Raw genomic sequence first — 6,569 nt, 5'->3', positions numbered from 1 at the left:
CTATTTCTGGGTTAGCGGAGTCTGTAACCTGAAGCGTCTGTAACCTGAAGCATCTGTAACCCAAGGTACCACTGTACTTGAATTAGGGAGCTTTATATTGCAATGTTTGCTAAATTGGCTTTTGCACTTGTAAAGCATGTAGATGCCTCTTTTGGCAGCAGTCAAGAAGAACAGTGATAGCAAGATGCAAGATGTGCTGTAAGCCCAGGTCAACTCACGGCTCCCCCACCTGAACATCACAGCTCAGCTCAGTCTCCTCTGTTCACAAACCTGCTCTTCAAAACAACTGTGATGGCCTTCCTTAAATACCCAGATTGCCTTCCTGTCCACTACCACACCCAGCACAAATTTCTCCACCTTGACCTTCAAAACGTCGCCATGCCAACCCCTCTGTTCTCATAACTCAAACTATCTCCCCTCCAGGACTCCTATTTCTCCAGCTTAACCAAACTCAGCTCCCTGAAGCATCCTTGGGCTGCCTTGAAGGTCTCTGCTGCTTCACCCTTGTGGTTGACGCTTATCCCTGAAAGATGCTTCCCAGAACATGCCTCTTTTCCTTCTCCCAAGCCCCTTTTCCATAGCTCCCACAAAGCTCTTGGCTTTAACCCCTAAGTCTTTCTGACTGCTGCTCCGTCAAACGCCTTGCACCCTGGTGGTGCCAAGGAAAGAAATAAGCAGGTGTCGGCAACGGGCAGCAAATCACCCCCCTTCCTGAAAAAATCCATGGAAATCAATAAAAAGGATCTTTCACAAGTTTAGGTGGTACCAGTTTTCAACGGATGTGATTCGGAGCAAGCAGAAAAGGGAGCTACTCGCGCCTAACCAGTGCAAACACGAGTCACGAAGCATTCTTACATTTGAGAGCAGTGGCCGGACTGACGATGGACACGATCCCATGTGAAAGTCCTTTTGGGCCTCCTTGCGAGGGGCTGACCAGGCTGCAGAGAACAAGCAGCCCCAAGAAACTCCACATCTTCAAGCCTGGAGACCTGCTGGGAAAGTTGGGTCAGGTCATCACCCCTGCTGTGCAAAGAAGCAGTAATCCGGTAAAAAGCTCCTGAGAGAGATCTCTGGGGCGTATAAATCCCGTTCTCCTAGTCACTGGAGACTTGATTTGTGCGAAGACCGGGCTTCACAGATTTATAAGCAAGGAGATCCACAGGATTTTGCAGAATTCCTGATACAATGGAGAGATCCCGCCACACGTGCGCCTTTGTGTGTGTAAGTGTGCGCGCATGGGATTCTCTATACATATTCTAACAAGTGGGTTAAAGTAGGAGTGTACTCACACTATGCTTTTCTCATTTACATCCTTTTTAGCCCTTTTAAATATCTGAAAAGGACGCCTCCTGTCACTCAAGCGGGGGGAAATATTGGTAAAGTGTGTATACACACACACACACACACACACACACACACATATAATTAATTTTTCTGTTTTGCAATTTAAAATTCTCATTTTACATCCTTAAGATATCAGTGACTTCCCTTCTCTTTCCATGGTTCACTTTACATATCATAAATCCCTGCATATTTTACAAAAACTATAGCAATCAGTATTCCATTATTGCATCCATCAAACTTATTTACACTGTTGAATTTATCTTAATGCTGCCAGTGTTTTCAGCTGTACACAATTATTTCCCATATATTCAATAAATGTCTTCCAATCTTCTTTAAACGTATGTTCTTCTTGTTCTCTTATACTATATGTTAAGTCTGCGAGTTGTGCATATTCTGTCAACTCAAGTTGCCACTCTTCTTTGGTTGGGACCTCGCTTGTTTTCCATTTGGGGGCTAACAAAACACCTGCTGCAGTTGTAGCATACCTAAACAACCTTTTTTGACACCTGGGAATTTCCGTCTGAATTATCCCCAAGAGAAAGGACTCTGGTTTTTTTGGGGAAAGTACTTTTAAACATTCCCCCCCCCCAATTCCTTATAGATTTCCCAATACTACCCTTTTACATGTCCATGATAATGTCTTATGGAGTCCAGGAGCATCATTCATTAGGAAGATCTCCTGCACAAGCCCCATTTTTTGCACACACTATTTCTTTCCTTTGTGTGGATGTGCAAGAAAAGCCCCACAAAGTCGCTTTTGACAGCTGCTTGATCGAATAGCTTCCCCCAACATTCCTCAAATCCTTTGTTTAGGCTGCCATTTCCACATTCACCTTGAATTGCACATTTTTTGGGGAATACAAGGGCCACGCTCCGCTGTGAAACATCTCTACAAGGAAAGGGCCCTGCCTGTTTCTCTACTGTTATCGCTTTGGTTATTAGCGTGCAAAGTTCTCTGCATGTATTCATGTCATTGGTTTGATCCTTCCAAAAACTGACAACCTTCATTGCAAGCAAAACCTTCAGTGAAAAGACCTCTCAAATCTCTGCTGAGTTTTCAGGTTTGTGGTCCCATTGATTGGCTGGGGGAAATGTGCCAACAAGTGGCCCTAAACCACACCATGCAGTTTAATGCATGCATGGGACTCAAATGATTCTTTTTGTTCTATTCTGTGACACTCCCGCCCCACTCCCTTTCAGAGCCTTCGCACAGAAATCGCAGCATCTTGCAATTAATGCTGATGTCTAGAGTAGAGGCTTACCTGCCCAGGTTGCTTTCCAACCAACCCTCTGCCCCATTCCCCCCACTCATCGGCCAATTCAACCATCTACCTGCAACTTTCCTTACCTTTGTCCTTACTGGAAACAAAATATAAAAAATTCCTTCCAGTAGCATCTTAGAGACCAACTAAGTTTGTTATTGGTATGACCAACACGGCTACCTACCTGTAACTAGAACTTTGTCCTGACTGGTCACTCCTGAACTTCCTGACCTTCCCAGGCTGGAGAAAGCAATTTCCTCTGAGCTTTATATAGCGGCCACAACTGGACTGATACAGTGATAAACATCAGCCGGGTAGCTCCTCCCGGCTCCATTGTAAAGACGTTGCAGGGGATCTGAATGTCCCTTGATGTAGGCCATATGTAACACAATGTGATTTACATTGTTCTCCAATGCCTCCAATTGTGTTGCTTAGTGGGCTGAAGATTTAAGTAAAATATTAAGCTGGTGCCATGGAAAATGCACTTCTTTTGAATGGACTTCAAATGCCAGCAATAATCTTTGAAACCAGCTCTACTAAATGTGTACCTATATTTATTATTATGTACTTAATTTCTGTCCTGCCCTTCGTTTGAGGATCACAGGACAGTTTGCAATATACAACACAAAAATGTCTAACAAAGTCAAAAAGAAAGCAACCCCCAAATCCAAACTCTTCTTCTTCTACTACTAATAACAATGTCTCAGACTTATCTGGGCTTCACTACCTAATCAGAGCATTTGCTTCAATCGTATTCCTTTGGCTGGTGGACGTCCAGCAATACTGTTTTGGAATTATAAGGGTGGTTTTCAGGTTTGACAAGGACAACATCGAAAACCTTGTCTATTAAGATGTTTCTGCTCTGGTTCTCCAGTCATTTGAGGCAGCTTATTAATATATTTTGAATTCTGGTGCTGGAGGAGACTCTTGAGAGTCCCATGGACTGCAAGAAGATCAAACCTCTTCATTCTGAAGGAAATCAGCCCTGAGTGCTCACTGGAAGGACAGATCCTGAAGCTGAGGCTCCAAGACTTTGGCCACCTCATGAGAAGTGAAGGCTCCCTGGAAAAGACCCTGATGTTGGGAAGATGGAGGTCACAAGGAGAAGGGGACGACAGAGGACGAGATGGTGGGACAGTGTTCTCAAAGCTACCAGCATGAGTTTGACCAAACTGCGGGAGGCAGTGAAAGACAGGAGGGCCTGGCGTGCTCTGGTCCAGGGGGTCATGAAGAGTTGCACACAACTAAACAACTAAACAACAACAACAACATTAATATACAGTGGTACCTCGGTTTTCAAATGATTTCAAACGCTTTTCAGAAGTTGAACATGCCACGCAGCTTCCATATTGAGTTTTCCGGACATAAATGCTTCTGGAAGTGAATGCTTTGGTTTCTGAGCGTTTCAGAAGTCAAACAGTCTTCCAGAATGGATTACATTCAAAAACCAAGGTACCACTGTAGTGCAAACTAGGAGAGACGCTCCTGAGACCTCCATTAGGCAAGATTTTCTGAATGTCTTAGACAATCAAGGCCTTAACCGATTTGCTCTTTGCAAACTGGACTTTGCTACCCTAACTCTTCCAGTTCCTTCCCATTTTCGTCTGCTGCCCTTTCTCTCTTCTCCCCTTTCTTCTCGCATGAGAAGTTGTCAAAGCAGAGGCAAAGACCCGCTCACAGAATATGTCAGGAAATTTAAACCACTTTCAAAACTGGCTCATTGTTGCTGCACCAATGCAAAAAAACATGGGAGATGAGACTCTGTGAGAGATCAGTTTCTCATTTTTCTTAGAATGACAAATGTAGGGGAACTGCAACAGAGCATGGCCTCCTTCTCCTGGCTTTCTCAAGACTGGAGGTGTGCTAGAGCTCTTCTCCAATTTGTCCCCCCCCCAACCTCCCCCCAACAACCTCCATAAACTCCCATCAGTACTGGCCTACAGATTCCTGCTTCTTGCAGATTACACAGAGTGAATCCCCTTTTCTCACCATACTACCTGTTCTTACTCTCTGAGTACATAGACAAAGCCAACAGCTGCAGCCAGGTTTCCATGACACAAGCAAAGCACGCCAAGAACCAGAGATCACTATCACCTCTGTTGCACCATGCGCTGCCTGTGATGTTATCATCAATAGTGCACAAGTTCAAAAGCACCTCGGAAACAATGGGCTCTGCACTCATGGGCCGTGGAGATGATGTTCCACAATGCACTTCCATGCACAGATGCGGAAGCTTCATGTGCACTTGGCAGCATGAGGCGCAGACCTCTGGCGTGTGATGGGCGCAAAAGATGGGCGCTGCAGAGTCTGTGCCCTTGGGCTGTGTGGCTCCATGTGTGGGTTGGCTGTGGCCATTGCCTGTTGTGGATTGTGGCTGTTGCTCGATGCTGGCGGGACCGTGGGCTGCCTCTGTCATGGAGTAAAGCAAAACATTTCAGGGGTGAGGGAAGAAGGCAGGAATGGGCATCTGAGTGGTTCTGCAAGGATTCTTAAAGTGTTGGCCATAGCAAGGGGCTATGATGTTTCGGCTTCATTTTGGGACACACACACGAGCTTAGCATCTTTAAACCTCTTTTGTTGACCACTAGCATTACACTTTCCCTTTTTAAGTTTGGAATAGAGTAGTTGCTTTGGAAGACGACCATCAGGCATCCGCACAACATGACCAGTCCAACGACGTTGATGTTGAAGAATCATTGCTTCAACTCTGGTGATCTTTGCTTCTTCCAGTATACTGATATTAGTTCACCTGTCTTCCCAAGTGATGTGTAAAATTTTTCAGAGACACCGTTGATGGACACTTTCGAGGAGCTGGAGATGGCGTTTATAAGTGGTCCATGTTTCACAAGCATACAGTAAGGCTTGTAGTACAATAGCTTTGTAAACAAGCATTTTGGATTCCCTGCGAATGTCCGGGTCCTCAAACACTCTGCACTTCAATCGGGAGAAAGACACACTCGCAAATCTTAGGCGATGCTCTGCTCTGCGATCCGTAGAATAAATCCAGGGGAACAGTGGTGGTGGTGGTGGAATAATAAAATATAGCCAATAATACTTCCTCCTCTTTTGGTCAAGAAGGTGGGGAAGGCAGTTATTCCGTAATCTTCGCATTAGGCAAAAAGAGAGCTTTTTACACTTACAGCTCAAATGAGGTTGTTGCGACATTGTTGTTTTTAAATCTGCAGAGACCGGAAGAGGTGAAAGGGGATCTCACGATGGCACCAAATCACACTGAAATGTTTTTGACGTCCTTACTGCACAGAGTGTCAGTGCCCAGGGACTTCCTGTCTTCGCAGAGAAGGATATGGAGTGATTGTATTACATACCACAAAGTCATCTTTAGTGTTCTGCAGAGTTCTCTTAAACCCCTGCTAATTGTGAAATCTTAAAGCCCTATCAGATAAAGGTGGAAATCTTCTAAGGTGGAATTTAAGCCACATGTCGTGCTTAGACAAGGCAGAATGCAAAAAGTCGTCGTGGTGACTTTGGGGCTAGCAGGTACATTATGCGTTGGGAGTTTGTAGGAAAGTGCATGTTTTATCAGAGGACAGGCAGAAGGAGGGCAGGAAGAGAGAGAGAGAGAGAGAGAGAGAGAGGAGTTGGAAGTGCAGTGGAGAATAAACCAAGCTAGTGAAAGAAGAGCAAAGGATAAAGTTGTGAAAGTTGTGCAGCAATAAAACTGCAAGCACATTTGCAAAGATAAACAGGGTCTGACATGGTTCCAAATTGGATGAGGAACTGCTTGTTGAGATTCCTGCATTGCAGGGGGTTGGACCAGATGACCATCTGGGTCTCTTCTGTGGTTCTGTGATCAGGAGTGCAGCTATACAGCTGCAAATAAAACGTTTTGACTGTGTTGTCAAGTGCAATACGCAATTGTGACACTAGGTGGCAGCTCTGAGCTACAGCAAATTCAATGCATTTTTCAAAACTTTTTTTTTTTTAAAAGCATTTTCACAATGT

The sequence above is a fragment of the Podarcis pityusensis genome (genome assembly GCF_964106645.2).
Source record: "Podarcis pityusensis genome assembly, chromosome: 6".
Classification (NCBI taxonomy): Eukaryota; Metazoa; Chordata; class Lepidosauria; order Squamata; family Lacertidae; genus Podarcis; species Podarcis pityusensis.
The sequence above is the reverse complement of the archived record's forward strand: the minus strand, read 5'-3'. Positions refer to the sequence as shown.